We start from the raw sequence: 21,887 nt of genomic DNA, 5'->3' as shown, positions 1-21,887 counted from the left end.
ATTTTCTAAGTACGTAATAAAAACTGAAAGCAGTTCAGTTATCTGTAGCTCTCACCACTCTAACCAAATTCAAGATGACTGACTCTAATCCGAGGTTTTTGTGATACGTGGATTCACAGTTTATAGTTGATATTTGAAATTTTGCAAAGAAACTTTTTTTTAGTAAAAGTTGTTTGTGTCCAAAAAAAAAAACCAAACAAGCAAGCAAAATCATCACAGGATGACTGCCAGTGAACCAGCTAGTTTTAAAAAGGTAGAATATGTGGAAAGGTTCTAGCTCTAAATGTCAGTTTAGCAAAACAATTGCTTTTTCGTGGAATAAAAACTGTATTTACACAACATGTCACTATACAAGGATTTTTAAAAGAAAAAGGTAGTGTCAAGAGCTGGTAGTCAAGAGGTACTGTCTGGCACCAAGCCCAAGAGATTCAAGAGCCAAGCCTTCAGGAAAGACTCCACCTGCTTTCCAGAGATGCCTTCCACCTGTACCTAGTCCTCCACCTCACTTAAGGGGGCATGGCGCTTCCTCCAGCCCACGATGAGCTGGGCCTTCTTCTGACTGATGTGCTGCAGGCTGCATAGATCCCGAGCTGAGCCTTCATTCAGCAGATCCAATAATTATTTTGAGCCCATGTGCCAGTAATTCTGGGCTAATCTGTAACTCCCTATAGCCCTCATCCTTTTCCACAGCCTCTGACACATGTGATGGCGCCAGCTTCCTTTTATGGCCTTTCTGCAAGAGGTGGATCTTGTTTGAGGACTCTGCCTGCATCTGAATCCCTTGAAGAGGCATCAACTACAGCTTTTTTTCAGGGGCTTTGCCACTGTGCCACTACAAGAGGAAGGGGGACTGGAGAATTGTAGGAGTGTTCTCCTTTTCCCTTGAATGCAGTGCTTCCTGGACCAGCACCTGGGCTTCCAGTTCTTTTTGCTTCATCTTAAGCCTCTCAATCTCCAATATCTTGTCCTCCACCGTCTTAATGAGCACCATTCGCTCTCGTTTGGGGTATTCAGTAGAGGGTTCCTCTGGCTCCCCTTGGAACCCAGCAAACATTCCATACTCAGGAGCTTTCCCAACATGGCTAGATCCATATTGCTTAGTTTCTGGGAAGCAGATGCTGGAGATGCTATAGACTCAGGGCTCCCAGTTGATTCTTCTTGAGGGCCTTTGGCTTTCTTTGCCTCTGATAAACCTAGCAGATCTTTCTGAGACAGCTTAACAGGTGTCAAGGCCTGAGGTTGTACACTCGCTTTGGTGAAAGCCTGGTTAATCACCTCCTTGGACCTAGCAGTGAAGTTTAATGCTGAGATTGTATCCAGGTAAAAACATCTTTCAGGAGCAATGCTGACAATGAGGATGCTATGAGCTGAGCCTCTCAGAGAGTCTTGCAACAGACGAGTGAGCCTGCTGTCCTGGTATGGTATATGAGGGAGGCCTTGGTTTAATGCATCCACTACTTTGCCCAGTACAAAGAGGGAGGTGTTGATGGCTCCACTCTCTTTGAGCAGAATGCCCTGGTTGCCTGTGCGACTGACGGTTGTCCTCTGAACCAGCCAAATCAATAAGGTAGAGTTTTCCTTCCCACTGGCGAAATGGAGTCAAACGTTCATGCTGATCTACCTTGACCAAGAGCGCTGCATGACTACGGCAAGAGCGCTGGTTAAGCAGAGTAGCTCCTACAACTCGATTTCTACTGACTAGAAGGAAGTGCTTCTCGAAGTCAGAGAAACTAGTGATGGGCTTCTGTGTGAGGCCTGGAATCAGGATTTTCCCTCGTCAGCCTTCTCGGAACACTAGGTCTTCTGATGCAGGATCCAAGAGGTCTAATACTATTTCCTGTTAGAGATCTAAATAGCACAAAGCAACAGAAATGTCCCATGGCCAGCCCTCAGCATTCTCTTCCCTTGTTAGGTGCAGGAGGTCTGGGAGAGTCTGAGGAATCACTCCAGGCTGTTCTGGGCTGCCCAACATTGTGTGTCTTCCCTGCCCCAGTCGGTCCATAGGCAAGTACACTGGCATTCTGCCCTTCCAGCAAGTTCCTTAGTATGGGCTGTACTAAACCTACATAGATGTCCCACTGAGTGCTCTTCTCTCCATGGAAGGCATCAAACTGATATTTGATAGTCTCCTGGTATTTCCTCCAGTTAGCCACTTCAAGAGAGCAGCTGTCTATGGCTCGTACACAGGGGTGCTCCTTCGCTTCTGTCTCTTCATCCACAAACAGGCACAATTATATAGCCACCCTTACTCCAGCTAGAAGCAGACGACAGCCAATCCCTACCTTGCTTATACAAAGACCCGGTCCTGAGGTGGCTGACGCCATCTCCTATCTCTGTGGCCTCGTCTTAGCCATAACACTCATATCCCCTAGCAAAAAAAATTTTTTTTAAATATTAAATAATTAGGAAACTTCTGTTTTTTAAGGGTCACCAAGTTCAGGGAAGCCCCCAAATTAGACATATATTTTTTTTTAATTTTCCAAAAATCTTTGTGAATGTCACAGAGGATAAAATTGTTTTGCAGTTGTTTAATTGAAAAATATTTTAAAAATGATTGTCACCAATCCTGATGACCCGAGTTTAATTCCTAGAACCCACAAGCTCTCCTCTGATCTACACACATGAATTGCAGCATGTGCATACACAAACACATAAATTTAATTTTATTTTTTTTCAAGACAGGATATCTGTGTATAGTCCTGGCTATCCTGAAACTCACATCGAATTTAATATTTTATTTTGTTCAGATGTATAGTAACATAGCATTAAACACATTCACAGTTTGTTCGACTAGTCCTAATGCCTGTGTACAGTCTTTTTCCATACTGAGATGCTACCCAAGTCCAAGCCCAGACTAGCCCCCATAGGTTAGTAGCCCCCATGCCTGGTTACTTTTTCTAGTTTAAATGATTTGGTGTAGTTGATAAAAATACACATGTGCATGCATATATGTAATTATTCTGTACCTATAAATAGAGAGATAAAGGAATAATCAATTCTCACATGGCTACTAGCTATAAATAGCAGATGTCACTATTATTTTTATTTTACATGAAATAAAGACAAGTGATAATTGCTTTAAATTGAAGTTTGATCATAGAGCTAAAGTTCTCTGTTCTCAGAGTAGAATGAGGGTTTTCTGTGAAGGAGTAATGACAGGGAGGAAGGGTAGTAACTGTTGAATGGTAGAGAATGTTGAATGGTTACTCTACATCTGAACGAAACTAAATTTCAATTCTATGTTCTTTATATTTGCTAAAATAGAATAAACACAGACTTGCATGTACATGTGCATCCTTATATGCATCCTCTCTTCCACCCCAGGGATTTTTTTCCACATTGTGTTTTATAGAGAATTGCAAGAATTTTAATGTGCATGTGATTCCATGAACTACAAATAGAAAGATTTGTAGTCTAGAAAATGTCCCCTTACTTGTAGGGTGACACTTTTCATTTATGTATGTGGAGAACAACCAATTCTTCATCATTTAGATTCAGTGGATGTTTGTCAGAGTTCCTGCATGCATGGCATATTCATAGTTTCTTTTTATTACATGAGTGTTAATGAACTTCCCATTGCTATAACAAAACACATGAGACCATCGACTTGAAAAGAGGAATGATTTGTTTACACTCAAGGTTTCAGGGGGTTTTGCCCATGCTTGTTGGGGCTTCTTGCTTTGGGTTTGTGGTAGCCCAGCACATGGGAGAGGGCACAGTGATAGAAATGGTCTTCCCATTTCATGCCTGGTGGAAAGTACAGAGACAAAAGGGGCTGAGACCTCAACATCCCTTCATGGATATGCCTCAGAGACCCAACCACCTTCTTAAACCATAGTCACAAAGTTAATCCCTCCCAACAGCACCCCACAGGCTACCAACTAAGACCTTTGTAAATGACATGCAAGGCATATTTGAGATCCAAACCAACATAATATCGATTAAAATATATACACTTAGTATTGGAGTTTCAGTCATATATATTTAGTGTATGTCTTAGTCAGGGTTTCTATTCCTGCACAAACATCATGACCAAGAAGCAGTTGGGGAGGAAAGGGTTTATTCAGCTTACATTTCCATATTGCTGTTCATCACTGAAAGAAGTCAGGACTTGAACTCAAGCAGGTCAGGAAGCAAGAGCTGATTCAGAGGCCATGGAGGGATGTTCTTTACTGGCTTGCCTCACCTGGCTTGCTCAGCCTGCTCTCTTATAGAACCCAAGACTACCAGCCCAGAGATGGTCTCACCCACAAGGGGCCTTTCCCCCTTGATCACTAATTGAGTAAATGCCTTAGAGTTGGATCTCATGGAGGCATTTCCTCAACTGAAGCTCCTTTCTCTGTGATAACTCCAGCTGTGTCAAGTTGACACAAAACTAGCCAGTACAATTGACCCCTTGTCAACTTGACACACAAAAACATCACTAGTAAGCCTCAACCCTTACAATCTTATTCATCCCCAAGATCTAAGTAACTTTAAAAGTCCCACAGTGTTTACATATTCTTAAAATTTCAATCTCTTAAAATATCCATCTCTTTTAAAATCCAAAGTCTTTTTACAATTAAAAGTCTCTTAACTGTGGCTCTACTAAAACAGTTTCTTCCTTCAAGAGGGAAAATATCAGGGCACAGTCACAATCAAAAGCAAAAGTCAATCTCCAACTGTTCAATGTCTGGGATCCAACTGACTATCTTCTGGGCTCCTCCAAGGGCTTGGGTCACTTCTCCAGCCATGCCCTTTGTAGCACACACGTCATCCTCTAGGCTCCAGATGCCTGTACTCCACTGCTGCTGCTGCTCTTGGTGGTCATCTTATGGTACTGGCATCTTCAAAACACTGCATGACCCCTTCAGTCCTGGGCCTTCAATTGCAACTGAGGCTGCACCTTCACCAATGGCCTTCCATGGCCTCTCACAGTGCGGAGCCTCAGCTGCTCTGCGTGACCCCTTCATGCCTTCAAAACCAGTACCACCTGGGTGACCCTTACATATTACCAAGTCCCACTGCAGCAGGAGTACAACCTTGGCCATTTCTAGAACACAGCCTCTTTGTGTTTTCAGAAAACACTTCCCAGAAGATGTCACCTCAATGATGCTGGTCTCTTCTTAATCACCGCTAATTTCTTAGCTCCAGCTAACCAGCATCAATAGTCCCAGTAATGCAAAGTTTTTGCTTTGGTAGTTCTGGCATCTTGTTAATCACAGCTGATTCTTCAGCCCCAGCTAACCAGAACTACAGAATCTTCACAATCAAAACAGCAATGGCCCTGAAAAGAGTCTTTAATTTTCCCTCTGAAATTTCACAAACCAGACCTCCATCTTCTGCAGTGTTCTCAACATTATCTTCCAAGCTCCTACACAACATCCGACAGAGCTCTTAACAATGGATGGATCTTCAAGCCCAAAGTTCCAAAGTCCTTCCACAGTCCTCCCCAAAACATGGTCAGGTTGTCACAGGAATACCCCACTCTGCTGGTACCAATTTGTCTTATTCAGGGTTTCTATTCCTGCACAAACATCATGACCAAGAAGCAGTTGGGGAGGAAAGGGTTTATTCAGCTTACATTTCCATATTGCTGTTCATCACTGAAAGAAGTCAGGACTTGAACTCAAGCAGGTCAGGAAGCAAGGGCTGATTCAGAGGCCATGGAGGGATGTTCTTTACTGGCTTGCCTCACCTGGCTTGCTCAGCCTGCTCTCTTATAGAACCCAAGACTACCAGCCCAGAGATGGTCCCACCCACAAGGGGCCTTTCCCCCTTGATCACTAATTGAGTAAATGCCTTAGAGTTGGATCTCATGGAGGCATTTCCTCAACTGAAGCTCCTTTCTCTGTGATAACTCCAGATGTGTCAAGTTGACATAAAACTAGCCAGTACAGTGTATGATACACTAGAAAAGAATAAGGAAAAGTTAAGAATCTCTCTCTCTCTCTCTCTCTCTCTCTCTCTCTCTCTCTCTCTCTCTTTCTCTTTGTTGCTCAACCTCTTCTTTTCCCTCTTTCTCTGTGATAACTCCAGATGTGTCAAGTTGACACAAAACTAGCCAGTACAGTGTATGATACACTAGAAAAGAATAAGGAAAAGTTAAGAATCTCTCTCTCTCTCTCTCTCTCTCTCTTTCTCCTTGTTGCTCAACCTCTTCTTTTCCCTCCTCTCCACCCCTCAGCATGGTCTCATTTTGAGCCCTTGCTGGCCAGGAACTCACTGCATTGACCAGACTGCATCCAAATTTGTAGTGACTGTCCTTGTCACTGCCTCCCGATGGTGGAAACTGCAAGTGAACACCATCATTCCTGATGAGAAGGACGTTTTGCCTCCAGCGAAGAGCTCACCAAAATTTCAAAACCAATTTAACATTCTGTGAAAAAAAGAAATAAGATATCATAAGATTTAAGAGATTTGATCACTGTTCGTCATCTTATAAATTATAATCTGTTATGTTGATTTAATTATAAAAACAGTATGTTCTTGATCTGAAGACATTGTTTTACACATCCTTTGTACTTTTAATATATTATATAAAACATCAGTAAATTTCAATTCATAGAAAGTTACAAATGAGCTTAAAATTATTTATTGAGATTATGCAGAATAGTATTCATTTGCACAACAGGCACATACTTTGAGCTAGTCAAACCTATGGAGAACCCCGGAAGCAGACAAAAGGACAGTGTGAATGAGGGAATAAAGCAAGGAGCTGGTGGCTTAAGAAGAGAAGGAAAATTCAAGCATGAAGCAATGCTCTCTCAAGGCATCAAAGAGCATACTTACAAATGTAGGATTCCAAGGGCAAAAAGGACCTATAGAAACAGACCTATAAAAAGCACAAATAATCTACTCTACATTTTACAAAAACTTTGGTATGTGCTATTTGGTATGTGTTTAGATGTGGACTGTATCGCAAGAGCCTGAGTATTGGGCCTTCTGTGCTTTTGTCTCACTGGATTGTGTGCACTAGAAAGGATTGTGAGACCTATTCTCTCTGTAAGTTGATCATTTGGAGTATTTGTTACAGCAATAGAATGCAGACTGGCATAGAATAGTTTCAGTATAGAGAATGCATTTGCAAGAGACAGGGGTATAGAATGAAAAACCATTAAGAAGCTCTTTCATGGTCTAAACCTTAGATGAAGGCTGGGACTCAGGTAGTCAGACAGTCCCAGCACAGGCAGGAACAGATTGAGCATATCTGTCTTGAAGGCACAGCTTCCCACAATAGATCAAATATGAAGGGCTAAGGAATGGGAAAGGTCAAGAGTTATTTTCAGATTTCTAACTTTGGCAATGGTTAGTGATGGTGCCATTTATTTTAAATATGGAAACACTGATATAACTCTTCCTATGAAGAATGGATAGATCTTGTTTCCAGAATGCAAATTTCAGAAATTCCTCTGACACATTCAAATAGGCAAGTAGGATATATAAATTTGGAGCCGAGAAAAGAAAGCTGAGAAAGAAATATGAATGTGAGTCACCAGAATACAAATGATTTTGAAAGTCATAGGAATGAATGAGATCACCTAAGCAAAAGTAGAGTAAGAAAGGAAAAGGCAGCTGAGGGCTGAACTCGGAGCAAGTTTGATGGAAATAGTCCATAGAGAAGCAAAGGAACCAAAGAGCACTGCAGTGCAAGGAATTAACAATGAGAGCTTGTTGTCCCTTAAGTGGAGAGACAAGGATGTCACTCAGGAACTGCTCATCTCTGCAGATCATTGCTAAAAACATAGGAAAGAGCTATAAGAAAATGAATCAGGGACCTTGAAAGATCACACAGTGGATATGAGTGCGGCTGCTTTTACAGAGATCTTGTGCTCAATTCCCAACACCTGCATGGTGGCTCATAACCATCTATGCCTCTAGTCCTAGAAGTTCCAGGGCCCTCCTCTGGCTTTCATGGGTACCAAAACAGGCACATGGTGCAGACATCAAACATACATGTAAAACAAATATACATATAAAATAAAAGTTATTTTTAAAAATCGAAAATTAACCAGGTAGCTCACAGAAAGTGTATTAAGTAAGAGCATTCAAAAAGAAAAACTGTCAGGGTTTATAAGTTGGCTTTGATGTTACTGCCATGAATGAATATGCTGGGATAGTATACAGCATTTTGCATTTCCATTATTAACCAGTGGCTAAGCATCAGTTTGATTCCTCTCTGAGTTTCAGTCTGTGCTTGTTTGTTAAATTACAAAATATGGGGTTGCATTTAGAGGGTTCCAAGGGGCAAGAGTACACTGTTTTTCAGAGCAGGAAATATATTCAATCTCATACTTAAAATGGTAAAAATGGTATGGTAAAGCAGAAAGGGAGGGCATGCAAGGAGGACCCCCTGTGTTGTATCCTCACTGTAAGTTCTCATTTCCTCTTGCTGAACTGGCTTTATTACCACAATCTTCTCAAGTCCCAAACACATTCTGAATGGATACCCTTCTCTTGCTTACAGAAGGGTAATAAAGAAAACAGTGTTATAGAAGATGATGGTAAGAAAATAAAAGTGCCCCACTGACTAGTAAATAACAAAAGCTGAATTTGAAATCCAGTTTCCCAATCTATACAATTCCGTGGACTATATGGACTCACACTTAAAAAAAAAAAAGGAAGAAAAGAAAAAAAAAGAAAAGAAATGCAGTATATGCCTGGAAAGTCTCTCCTCTCAAGTTTGAGTAAGAACAAACTTTATTACTGTCTGAATGTTTGATTCTCATATAGGAAATGATGTGAGTACATCCATCTCCAACCCACCAAAATTATATGTGACATCCATATGAGTACTGGGTCACTTCATGGAGTTCTACCCATATGGCTTTCCTTCAGCATTCAATACACCATCCATACGCCCCAAGTTCCAGTGTGAGATATGTAGTACAGCTCATTTGTGTAAGAAGCATCCCCTTTTCAGGTTGTTATGTCCATTTGTAAATATAACATTTAAACTACAGTGGCAATTTGGAAAGGTAGAATTTCAAAATTATATACAAGGCTATCAGTTGTAGAATACAGACAAAAAGAAAGATATGAGAAATTATCATACTCCTTGGTTATCTTTTGCTATGAAATGAAACCACCCAAAGTCTACTAGAGTATAGTAACAATATCTTAGAGTTTCTCTTACTTCTGAGGGCTGAATCAGGTAGGCCCCACTGTTGATGTCTGTTGCATTAGCTGTTAGACAGCAGCCAGGACTGCTATGAACTGAGGACTTGACTGGGCACCATGTCTAGGGTGACTGACCTTGTGTGTCAGTTACCCATTTATTCACTCATTCTCCTAACTTCATCTTTTAACCTGCTCCATGTAATTGCATACGAGTCTTGCAAGGGATTTTTATTTGCCAGCTGGCATCAGAGTTTTGTTATTAGAAATCACTTGAGAGTCAATGTTAGGAGGAAAGGGGATTGACTCTTAGACCACCCGTGCCGGATTCAGGAGGCTTCTGCCATGTACAATGTTTTCAGCCTTGATCTCTATGATATATGGTCATCAACAGTATTCAGAAATAGTAGTGTTCCCCAATACCTTTCTTGGGTACATTTGAGGGAAGTCTCTTAGGTGAGATGTGTCACTATAAACAGTTTCTCCCAATACCTAAAAAGTCAGGTTTCTGAAAATGTACAGAAATTCTCACCACTGAATATTATGAATACTCCAACAAGATCTGGATTTCAGCTCAGTAGAGGAGGATGGGTCAAGAAGTTGTAATCTGGCTACACATTTGCACCCAGTCTTAACCTTAGTGATAATGAATATGATACACCAAACTATGTAATATAATATTTATTTTTATAATAAATATTGTCTCTTTATATTTATACTCCTGTGCTGAATAGTTTATGTCAACTTGAGACAAGCTAGACTTATCTGAAAAGAGGGAACCTCAATTGAGAAAATATTTCCACGAGATCTGCCTATACAATACTTTATTAGTCTGTGATTATTATGGGATGGACCAGCCTATTATAAGTGGTAATATCCTTGGGTTAGTGGTCCTGGGTTCTATAAAAAAATAAATAAAATAAAAAAGCTGAATGAGGAAGCCATAATGAACAAGCCAGTAAGTACTCGTTTGTGGCTCCTGTATCAGCTCCTTCCTCCAAATTTCCTGCTTGAGTTCCTGTCATGACTTCCTTCAATGATGGACTAAGGTGTGGAAGTGTTTGACAAATGTCCACCCTTCTTCTTGCTTTTGGTCGTGGTGTTTCACCACAACACTAGTAACCCTAAGACTATTTTACTTTAGTTTTAACCAATTGTGTTAATGGATTACAATTTTCTGTTATAGTTAAAAATTCCTTATGCTAAACTTTCTACCACCAGACATTTGGACAGCACTATGTTTGAACTTACTATAACATATATGATTACCCACACTAGATTTTTAAAAATTTGATCATTTATCAGTTAGGTTTATGTAATTCTGTGTTCCCTTTGTACATTTAGTCACTGAATCATCTTAACTGACTATCTCCCTTATACGCAGAACTGTGGAAATCCTTCTGAGTGTGTAAGTGTATTAAAGTGCAAGCTCAGCTGTCAGTAAACATGCATGGTTGGAACTTGCACAATCAGAAATGAAAACAGGAAAAATCTGTTAACTTGAACATAGCTGAACAAAATAAGGTTCTAAATATGCAAAATTTCATGAACTTCAAGAAAAATATCCCAAGAGGGTTGGCTTATAGTTCAGATTTTGACTTACCAAAAACTACAGTTTTTGGTTCCTGAACAATTTAAGAACGGACACCTATCATTTTCACATGTCAGAAACTCTTAGGAGATATTATCTCTGTAAGAACACCAATTTCCATTTCTTTGTTAAAAATTTTGTCATCATCTCAATCGACAAATAGGAGATATGCTGTGATTAGCTATATACAGGAGTTCTCCTGAATATACCTAGCATCCAAACTGTGACGATTTTGGCCTAGGCTATATTTTACAGGTTTTAGCATCTTCAGCTCAAAGCCCAAAAGGATTAAAGTTAGTATGGTAGATATAAGCAATCTTTGAGATAAGGAGAAGCAAACTGTAATGCATACCAAAGGGCAGAATGCCAAGCCCCAACAGGCATATTTTAACAACAGGGTAGGACTAAAACCGACAACGAGGCTATTTGGCTTGCACAGGCCATTATTTCTTTACACATATTCTAGAGAGTAATTAAATTCTGAGCAGCATTAGAGTTCTTTTTCATATCAGCGATAAAGAGGCTGGGGAAAATACCCTATCATATGATCTGCTTCTAAGTGAGGAGATAAAAGTAAATTGTAAAATGAGAGTCTCACCTGGGACTCCTGCTGAAGTAAAGCCTTCCTTGAATGAAGATCAGGAAATCATCTTTGACTAAGGGGACAAACTGGATTCCACTCAGGGAATTGGCCTTAGGAAACAGTGGTAAGAAAGGTACATTAGCATTTTAAAAATCTCCTTTGAGTCAGAGTACAGAAAGTTACTAGAGAATGACTAATATTTCTGTTATACTATTATTGTGAGTCTATGAGTCTTTCCAAATAAAGGAAGGTAGCACACTGAGATCTGTGTGCACAAATGTGCACAAACACTAGCTAACCTCCTATTGTCTCACATGGTAGTTGCTTTTCTACCCTTCATTCATCTCTAACAACTCTGTAACTCACAACTGTCTTAAAATATTAAATTCATTTTGAATCATTGTAATAGTCATCTTTATGCATTTTCCTTCATCTGTAAAGATGGCACCACATCCAGAAATAAAGTTTGAGTTCTGGCTTCAAATAAGCATTCATTCAAATTCTAATTAAATTACTTTGCTGAAACCTATTTGAAACAATTAGTTATTGGAGCCAGTACTAATCAGAGATTACGTACACTGAATGTTCATGCAGCCCAGAATTCTGAATAGATTGTGCAAATTACAAGATAACCGCTTAAAAGATATTAAAGAATATTTTCTGCCTAAAAATGTCATTTATAGAAAATGCTACTTCAAATGACTCCAGAGAAGAGGGAGAGGGAATGTAGGATGTGCCTTGAAAGAAGTTTGGATAAGAAAGGTGACTAACATGCTTATGAGAAAATAAAAACCATGCGGCATACAGAAAGCAAGAACGTGGTCACAGTACCTAGCACTTGCAAGAGGAAGTCTCTGGAGCAGGAAACTGTTCCCATCACAATTGAAGCATGTCATTCTGTATGTGTTACATAAATTCTACACATGATGACGTGTAGAACTTGTGATGCCACGGTTGTGATTACAGAAATCAATCATTATTTCAACTTTATTTTGATGGTGAGCATGAAAACCCATGTTCCTCCTTTGTTCTTTGGACTTTCCATTATCTGCATCAAGTCAAGTTTTCTTTGCATATCAGTTAATATAGGCCAAAATGACTGTCTGTGTACTAAATGAATGAGAAGGTATTTGTTTAATGAGAATTTAAGCATGCAGTCTTCCTGGCTAGCACAAGGTTTTGAGCTGCATTGTTGAAGGAATAAAGGAGCACAGATTAAAACAAAAAACAAACAAACAAACAAAAAACCGGGTGTCCACTTGAGGAAGATGCCAACCACAGGTCATTTGCCCAGCTGTCATGACATAATTAGTCTTTACATCAAAGATTTTATGGTCTTATTTTCCAATGAGCTCTTTTCTAAATCTAACCTGTTCATTAGTAGAGTAGGCCTCCATCTCTAACAGCTACAGTGCTTAATAACTACACCAGGAAAGATTCCCCTGTATTGTTCCTGTTTATAGTGATTGCTTTCTTTATCCCCTACTAGACAATTTCCTACAGCATGGTAAATTTCTAAAATTATACAGAAGGTTGTGCACCTAATTGGGATACAATCTGGGTCAGTTATGGCCTTCAATGATATTCATATAACCATCAGTTATTATAGCATGGAATTTCACTGTAGAGTTTTCCTCTGGTGTTGGCTACATTTTTGTTCACATAACATCTGAGAGCTAGTGAATATTTTTCATTTTCTCTAGTGATAGAGTGATAGAAGAGAAAGAAGGGAGTCAGAGGGAAAGAAGAATATGAACACATATTTCATATTTCTTAAAGTCATATTTTTTATTATCTTTCTAGTGGTTACATACTCCTTTGCTCAACTAAATCTCTTTCTGTAGAGGAGCTTTACTCACACATGTGTGTTAAGGATTGACCTCAGTGCTGCACAAGCAAGTGTACAACTGTACTCTGTCCCACACCTGTTAGACATTTTGAATACGCAATAAAGTTTACTTATTTGCTTACTTATGGATTTGGGGATTTGTATACCTCATTTCTATGAATTGTTCTTCAATTACAGGAACTCTTGGGTGTTCTGATTATTATTCTGTTCTACACTTTTGTAAACTAAAGTCTCCAATTAAAATACTTACCTGTAATAAAAACTGATAAACAGAAAAAGAAAAATGTGCCAATTACTCCTTCAAAACTCACAATGAATATGTCATTAGAATGCTTTACATCACAAACTTTCAAATTTTGTGGTTACTTCAAACCAGAGGCAGTTGTTATCTATCCACGTTCCTCTATTAGGACACATTCAGAGTGAATTCTCCTCTTTTCAACAAAACTATTTTGATGAAAAGTGAGCATACCCAGAAACATTTCTAGCCATCATTTTTAACTTTTTAACTTTCAGGCAAGGGACTGATGACCTTGAGCTAAACATGCCTCCCAAATGTGTTTGTCAGTTTTCTTTCTTAAATGATGGCTTTACACTGGGCATTCTCTCAAATATGCCTCTTAACCGAGCACACTTAGCAAAGGCCTGGCTGTAAAGCGTTTTTCTTTTTGAATATGTGTACCTTCTGAGGTGGTTACAATGAGAAAGGTCCCCATAGACTCTTGTATTTGAATGCTTTGTCAACAGTTGATGAAACTGTTTGGAAACTATTAGGAGGTGTGGCCTATTAGAGGAGGTGTGGTACTGGTGGGTGGTCTTTGGGACTTCAATACCTACACCATTTCCAGCTAGCTCTCTTTCTTTCTGCTTCTTCTTTTTTTTTTCCATTTTTTATTAGGTATTTAGCTTATTTACATTTCCAATGCTATATCAAAAGTCCCCCATACCCACCCACCCCCAATCCCCTACCCACCCACTCCCCCTTTTTGGCCCTGGCGTTCCCCTGTACTGGGGCATATAAAGTTTGCGTGTCCAATGGGCCTCTCTTTCCAGTGATGGCCGACTAGGCCATCTTTTGATACATATGCAGCTAGAGTCAAGAGCTCCGGGGTACTGGTTAGTTCATAATGTTCTTCCACCTATAGGGTTGCAGATCCCTTTAGCTCCTTGGGTACTTTCTCTAGCTCCTCCATTGGGAGCCCTGTGATCCATCCATTAGCTGACTGTGAGCATCCCTAATATCCAACATATATAAAGAACTCAAGAAGGTGGACTTCAGAAAATCAAATAACCCCATTAAAAATGGGGCTTAGAACTGAACAAAGAATTCTCACCTGAGGAATACCGAATGGCAGAGAAGCACCTGAAAAAATGTTCAACATCCTTAATCATCAGGGAAATGCAAATCAAAACAACCCTGAGATTCCACCTCACACCAGTCAGAATGGCTAAGATCAAAAATTCAGGTGACAGCAGATGCTGGCGTGGATGTGGAGAAAGAGGAACACTCCTCCATTGTTGGTGGGATTGCAGGCTTGTACAACCACTCTGGAAATCAGTCTGGCGGTTCCTCAGAAAATTGGACATAGTACTACCAGAGGATCCAGCAATACCTCTCCTGGGCATATATCCAGAAGATGCCCCAACTGGTAAGAAGGACACATGCTCCACTATGTTCATAGCAGCCTTATTTATAATAGCCAGAAGCTGGAAAGAACCCAGATGCCCCTCAACAGAGGAATGGATACAGAAAAATGTGGCACATTTACACAATGAAGTACTACTCAGCTATTAAAAAGAATGAATTTATGAAATTCCTAGCCAAATGGATGGACCTGGAGGGCATCATCCTGAGTGAGGTAATACATTCACAAAGGAACTCACACAATATGTACTCACTGATAAGTGGATATTAGTCTTTCTGCTTCTTACTGATAGATCTGATATAAGCTCTCAGCTACTGCTTTGGCATCATGCCTGCCTGATTGCCGCCATGATTCTACTGTGATATTCATGGACTCTAATATGAAACTTTAAGCAAATCCCTAATAAGCCTCTTTTTGATAAGTTTTCTTGGTCATGGTGTCTCTTCACAGCAATCGAAAACTATCCAAGATCCAACCCAAATAAAATTCCCATGCTTCCTGTATTTGAGGAAGCTGCTGCACTGGAAATAGTGCACCCGCTCTCCCAACTGGTTTAGTTGATAAATTGCTCCTCCCTTTTGTTTCTTGGTCTGACTTGTGATGATTCTGTACTCACCGAGATGCAAATTCATGGTGCTGAATTACACAGTGAGTTGGGGAAACACTGATACCCACAAAACAGCTATTTCTACTGTAACTAATCAGTTGGTTCTTACCATTTTTGCCCCTCATTGGTTGGATGCTGATTTCATTTCTCCAGGCTTCAGAACTTCAAGAGGAACGCTGACTCAAAAGCTAGACTTCCCAAGGCTCAATATTGAGAAAATATGCTGAGTCAGTAATTAGTAAACAGATTATGTAAATAGAATTCCTGGATAAAGTGCTGACATGTAAGTATCAAGCTTACCTAGCCTGGGGCTCTCCAATTAATTGCAGTATACTGAAAGGTAGAGTGCTAAATCATTTCTTTTCAGGGAATTTCATGGGTTTATTCAGTGACTGTATTAATTAGTCCATGAAAACATTTATGTCACCTTCATAATGCCAGGCAGAGAGTTTTTTTAAAAAAAAACAGGGAAAAAAAAAGAAAGGAAAATCTTTAATTCAAACATTAAAATCAAAGGCTTCCTGTAGATGCTGAATAATAGAAGTAGGCAGCAATTTGGAGATGACCTGTAGTTAAAACACTTGCTTCACACATTTCATCTAGATTTTAGCTTTTGCCACCTCCAGAGTTATGTTCTCTGGGGTCAGAATGCTCAGCTGCCATGTGTCACTTGGAGCATGACAATTCCTTTTCTTAGAACCACTTTGGTCCATGAATACTAACAAGTCACTGACTGGAGCCTGTGCGTAGAAATGAAACATAAACCTGTGTATCTCTAAGAGAGTGCTCCATTCCTTCTCTCAGAAACCCAGGAAAGTCCCTTAACAGTGAAGAGCTTGGTCATGAGCTGCAGAAGTAAGAACTGTGTCTTAACAAACAATACTTGACCATTCTAGAGAAACTGCAAATACATGCAAGTGACTGAAAGTATAAACACTCTATCTGGCAATTGTATGTGTGACAGACTCATTTATCTACATGTGGAGTCTTAATTTATACCTGTACTTCACAGTTAATTGTTGAAGTGTTCTTTTCTGCAGTAACAGTGGGGCTCTCTTTAGGATATCCTGAAACAGAAATCATTTTAAAATAAACAGCTATGCCATTTATTACCCTATCAAAACAGTACTGAAAAATGCCAAAGAGAAAAGATAACAGAGAAAAGAAGGTAAACATCATTTGCATGAAGAAATTAAAACATCAATTACTGAAAGTCTGAATGATACATACCACCCTCTTATTTCTAAACCAATGGTTGATAGCATTTACAAAGAGTCCTTGCAGGAAAGTTTAAAGAAAACACTTTTATAGTGATGGTATTATTTTGACTGGTTTATACTATATTACACTAGCCCTCTCTCCATTCACATGTCCAGATCCCCCTCCTCCGTAGGCAAAGCCAGTTCTGTTCTCCCATAGCCATTAGCTTCTATCTTCTGCTTGCTCTTAGTCTCCTGGTGTTGTAGATAGTAGCTAACTACTCCAGGAAACTCTCTTACATAAATAAATTAGTAATAACAGTTATGATCACAATACAGTCTCAGTAATATTAGTAGTTTTAATATTGTGTGACTCATGAAGACAAAAATACAGGGTAACCATTTGGTCAATTTTTATCATTTATATTCACATTTAATAAGAAAGAACAATATAGCTGGGCGGTGGTGGCGCATGCCTTTAATCCAAGCCCTTGGGAGGCAGAGGCAAGTGGATTTCTGAGTTCGAGGCTAGCCTGGTCTTCACAGTTCCAGGACAGCCAGGGCTATACAGAGAAACCCTGTCTCAAAAAAAAAAAACAGAGAAAAAGAAAAAGAAAAAGAAAAAGAAAAAGAAGAAGAAAAGAAAAAGAAGAAGAAGAAGAAAAGAAAAAGAAAAAGAAAAAAGAAAAAGTAAAAGGAAGAAAGAACAATATACATTTGGATAAGATAAATGCATCTGTAGAAATTTTTCATATTTAGGATACTTAATGAGTTTTAGGGCTGTTATACAAGACTAAGTTTTTATATTATGGCCACATATCTTCTCTTTGACAAATGTCTAGCGCTCTGCATCTCAAATGTCACATTTCCCTAAGTGTGTAGTTATATTGTGCAAAAAGGGAATTGGAGAGATTGTCAACAAAAACTATGAAGGGATTGTCTGGAAACCTCAGTGGTGGAATATTTCAACATTGAGTGCTCAGAGAAATTTGTTTTCTGCATCACCACAAGTGAATAGCTTAGCTTCACATGTTGCATCAGCATTAACACAGAGAAGAGTACTTCCATGACAGGCTGCATACCAGTGTGCATGGCATGTGCGTGCACATACAAGCTGCCATTCATTACTGTCAGTCAACACTTCCCTCTATCTCTAGATATCTCTCAAGCCTCTCTCCTTCTGCCACTTTCCAGATTCAACTGCTGCAACTTTGGTGAGCTTGGGGTTTGTTAAGTTCTGTAAACATGAATAGATTGTCATCTCTAGCTCCAAAATACATTCAAATTATATTTCTATACTTATTTTCTTCCCATTTTTCTTTTTGTTTTGTCTTTTTTTATATGTAATTTCTTTTCACTTCAGCATGTATTTTTGAGACCTTCCTTAAGGTGCCAATCATGTCATCGAGCATTACTGTATAGTTTACTGGTAGGGAGTGGCTCCTTGCCTTCCTCAAATATTCTGGGAGACTTTCTCTTGATCCAGGGCTTTACAAATATACTTTTACTCTACTCTTCTGTCTCTGGCCTTTGTGAGTCATGCTTTGCTATGATCCTTCCTCCTTTAGGGCAGACAGATGTACCAAGTGCCCCAAGGATCAGACATGCATTTTCCTTGCCCAGAGCCATTAGATCAAAAGCAAAATCCAAAGTCGTACCCACTGAAGATTGAGAAGCAGGTTATGAGTGTTCACTCAGGGATTAAAAACGGCATTTAGTGTTTCTTCTGTAGACTGTCTCCCTCCTTCTATAGACAACTGTTACTTAAGTCCCTCCATAAAGAAGATATTTCTAGAGCCAATTTTCTTAAGTACCTTAATGACTTTATCCAAACTCCTCTTGATTGCAAACTGTATATTTACTAAATTATGCTTTCTTTTAATAATCAGCACATTTGGATAAGACTGAACCTTATGTATAACTTAGTTACATACTCATTTTACAGCTCTATTATACACATAGAGATACATACAAAAATTTAATGGGCTACTAAGTGGAAAAACTAGAACACGAAAGAGATGAACAGGTCCTAACTCTAAGTAATTGGGCAGATGTAAGGAAGAGCTAAATTTTTAAAATAAACTCTGGCTATGTAATTCTGTCTGAACAGTAGAACCTCAAACATGCAGTGATTCTCCTGCCTCTCCCTCCTGAGTGCTAGGTTTATAGCTCCATCAAATCAAGATATATGACAAAAAATTGTAGGCTTTCTATATCTCTGGCATCTACTCAGCTTGTTATTTTTTATTAATAATTAAGGGAAAGTTAGAGAGAAGTAGACTTAAATACATTGTATAAAATTCTCAAATAATTAGAACTATTTTAAAAGAAAGTAAGAAGTAGTTCATGTTTAAACTTATTTAAATGCAGTGCAAAAAAGGTAAAAGGTGGTGTGTTTCCTTCCTGGTCCATATACAGGTTTTGGCATCTATTATAATACTGATGACCACATAAGAATCATTTACCCTAGTCATATTTTATTAAATATAGTTTAATCTTCCCAACTCCATTGGCATTTACATTATTATGTTATGAGTAAACTGAATCAAAAGCAGTTAATAATTTCTTTAAAAAACATGTTTTTAAGCATTTATATATTTTATCGGATATTTTATTTATTTGCATTTTGAATGTTATCCCCTTTCCCAATTTCCCTCCCAACTCTGTATCCCATTCCACCTCCTCCTACTTCTATGAGGGTGTGCCCCCACCCACCCACCATTCCCATCTCCCTTCCCTTGCATTCCCCTACACTGGGGCATCAAACCTTCATGGGACCAAAGGCCTCTTCTTCCATTGAAACCCAACAAGGCCATCCTCTGCTACATATGCAGTTGGAGTCATGGGTCCCTCCATTTGAACTCCTTGGTTGGTGGTTTAGAGCCTGGAAGCTCTGAGGGGGTCTGGTTGGTTGACATTGTTGTTCTTCCTATGAGGTTGCAAACCCCTTCACCTCCTTCAGTCCTTTTTCTAGCTAATACATCAGGGACCCAGTGCTCAGTTCAGTGGTTGGCTATGATCATAGTCTCTGTATATGTCAGACTCTGGAAGATGGTCTCAGGAGACAACTATATCAGGCTCTTTTCAGCATACATTTCTTGGCATCCACAATAGTGTCTGGGTTTGGTGATTGTATATTGGATGGATCCCCAAGTGGGATAGTCTCTGGATGGCCTTTCATTCAGTTTCTGTTCCATACTTTGTCTCTGTATTTCCTCCTGTGAGTATTTTGTTCTCCATTCTAAGAAGGACTGAAGCACCCACACTTTGGTCTTCCATCTTCTTGAGATTCATTGTGGTCTGTGAATTGTATCTTGGGTATTCTGAGCTTTCAGGCTAGTATCTACTTATCAGTGAATGCATACCACGTGTGTTCTTTTGTGATTGGGGTACCTCACACAGGATGATATTTTCTAGTTCCATCTATTTGCCTAAGAATTTCATGAAGTCATTGTTTTGTGTTTTTGTTTTGTTTTGTTTTAATTAGGTATTTTCTTAATTTACATTTCAAATGTTATCCCAAAAGCCCCCATACCCTGTGGGAAGCCACATGTGTCCTTGCAGAGTGGCACTGACTACTGCTGGCCACCACGCATAAGTTTGGACAAACAACCAATGTGTACATATGCAGTAAAGTTTTTTGCAAAGACACTGCCTGGCCCGGGCATGATAATGAGGCTTTGGGAGTATAACCAATCAGATGTGAGACATGCAAATGAGGTATGATAATGAGGCTCTGTGAGGTACAGAGAGAGAGTAGCCAATCAGATGAGGAGCATGCAAATGAGGCTTAGTACATAACCAATCCGGGTGTGAGGCAGGCCTCTCCTAGGCCTATATAAGCAGCACCAGTTCTGGTCTCGGGGTCTCTTCACCTCTGCAATCAAGCTCTCCCAATAAACGTGTGCAGAAGGATCCTGTTGCAGCGTCGTTACTGCTGGCCAGTCCGGCGTGCGCAAGAATACCCTCTCCCACCCACTCCCCTACCCACCCACTCACACTTCTTGGCCCTGGCATTCCCCTGTACTGAGGCATATAAAGTCTGCAAGACCAAGGGGCCTCTCTTGCTAATGATGGCTGACTAGGCCATCTTCTGCTACATATGCAGCTAGAGACATGAGCTCTGGGGGTACTGGTTAGTTCATATTGTTGTTCCACCAATAGGGTTGCAGACCTCTTTAGCTCCATGGGGACTTTCTCTAGCTCCTCCATTAGGGGCCCTGTGTTCCATCCAATAGCTGACTGTGAGTATCCACTTCTGTGTTTGCTAGGCCCAGGCATAGCCTCACAAGAGACAGCTATATCAGGTCCTTTCAGCAAAATCTTGCTGGCGTATGCAATGGTGTCAGTGATTGGAGTCTGATTATGGGATGGATTCCCAGGTGTGGCAGTCTCTAGATTGTCCATTCTTTCGTCTCAGCTCCAAACTTTCTCTCTGTAACTCCTTAACAAAACACCCATGGAAGGAGTTACAGAGACAAAGTTTGGAACTGAGACGAAAGGATGGACCATCTAGAGACTGCCACACCCGAAGACATTGTTTTTAATAGCTGAGTAGTACTCCATTGTGTAAATGTACCACATTTTCTGTACCCATTCCTCTGTTGAGGGACATCAGGGTTCATTCCAGCTTCTGGCTATTATAAATAAGGCTGCTATGAACATAGTGGAGCACGTGTCCTTATTACATGTTGGAACATCTGGGTATATGTCCACGAGTGGCATAGCTGGGTCCTCAGGTAATACTATGTCCAATTTTCTGAGGAACCACTAGACAGATTTCCAGAGCAGTTGCACCAGTTTACAGTCCCACCAACAATGGAGGAGTGTTCCTCTTTCTCCACATCCTTGCCAGCATCTGCTGTCACCTGAGTTTTTGATCTTAGGCATTCTGACTGGTGTGAGGTGGAATCTCAGGGTTGTTTTGATTTGCATTTCTCTGATGACTAAAGATGTTGAACATTTCTTTAGGTGCTTCTCGGCCATTTGAGTTTCCTCAGTTGAGAATTCTTTCTTTAGCTCTGTTTCCCATTTTTAATAAGGTTATTTGATTGTCTGGAGTCTATTTTCTTGAGTTCTTTGTAAATATTGGAAACACAATAATTTCAAAACCTTTTTTCTAAGTAGCAAACTAATGACCTTTTTACTTTCAGTGTTTTATAAAAGAGTACTGGATTTTTAGTAAAATCTATCTTAACTTTGTCTAACATAATATTTAGTTGGTCAAATAGCCATCAAAATCAAAACTACCCCTTGTTTGATTAGGCTTCCCATGAGACTAAGTTCTGAAAGAAAGATGAAATTTCGAGACCTATA

The 21,887-nt window shown here is 39.7% G+C and overlaps 1 pseudogene; it reads right to left on the bottom strand.

Annotated features, from left to right (window-relative positions):
- Kif22-ps (kinesin family member 22, pseudogene) lies at positions 315 to 2,367 on the bottom strand (annotated as a pseudogene).

The sequence above is a fragment of the Mus musculus genome, chromosome 1 (genome assembly GCF_000001635.26).
Source record: "Mus musculus strain C57BL/6J chromosome 1, GRCm38.p6 C57BL/6J".
NCBI classification, from domain to species: Eukaryota; Metazoa; Chordata; class Mammalia; order Rodentia; family Muridae; genus Mus; species Mus musculus.
Note: the sequence above shows the minus strand (reverse complement) of the source record. Positions and strands in the feature narration are given on the sequence as shown.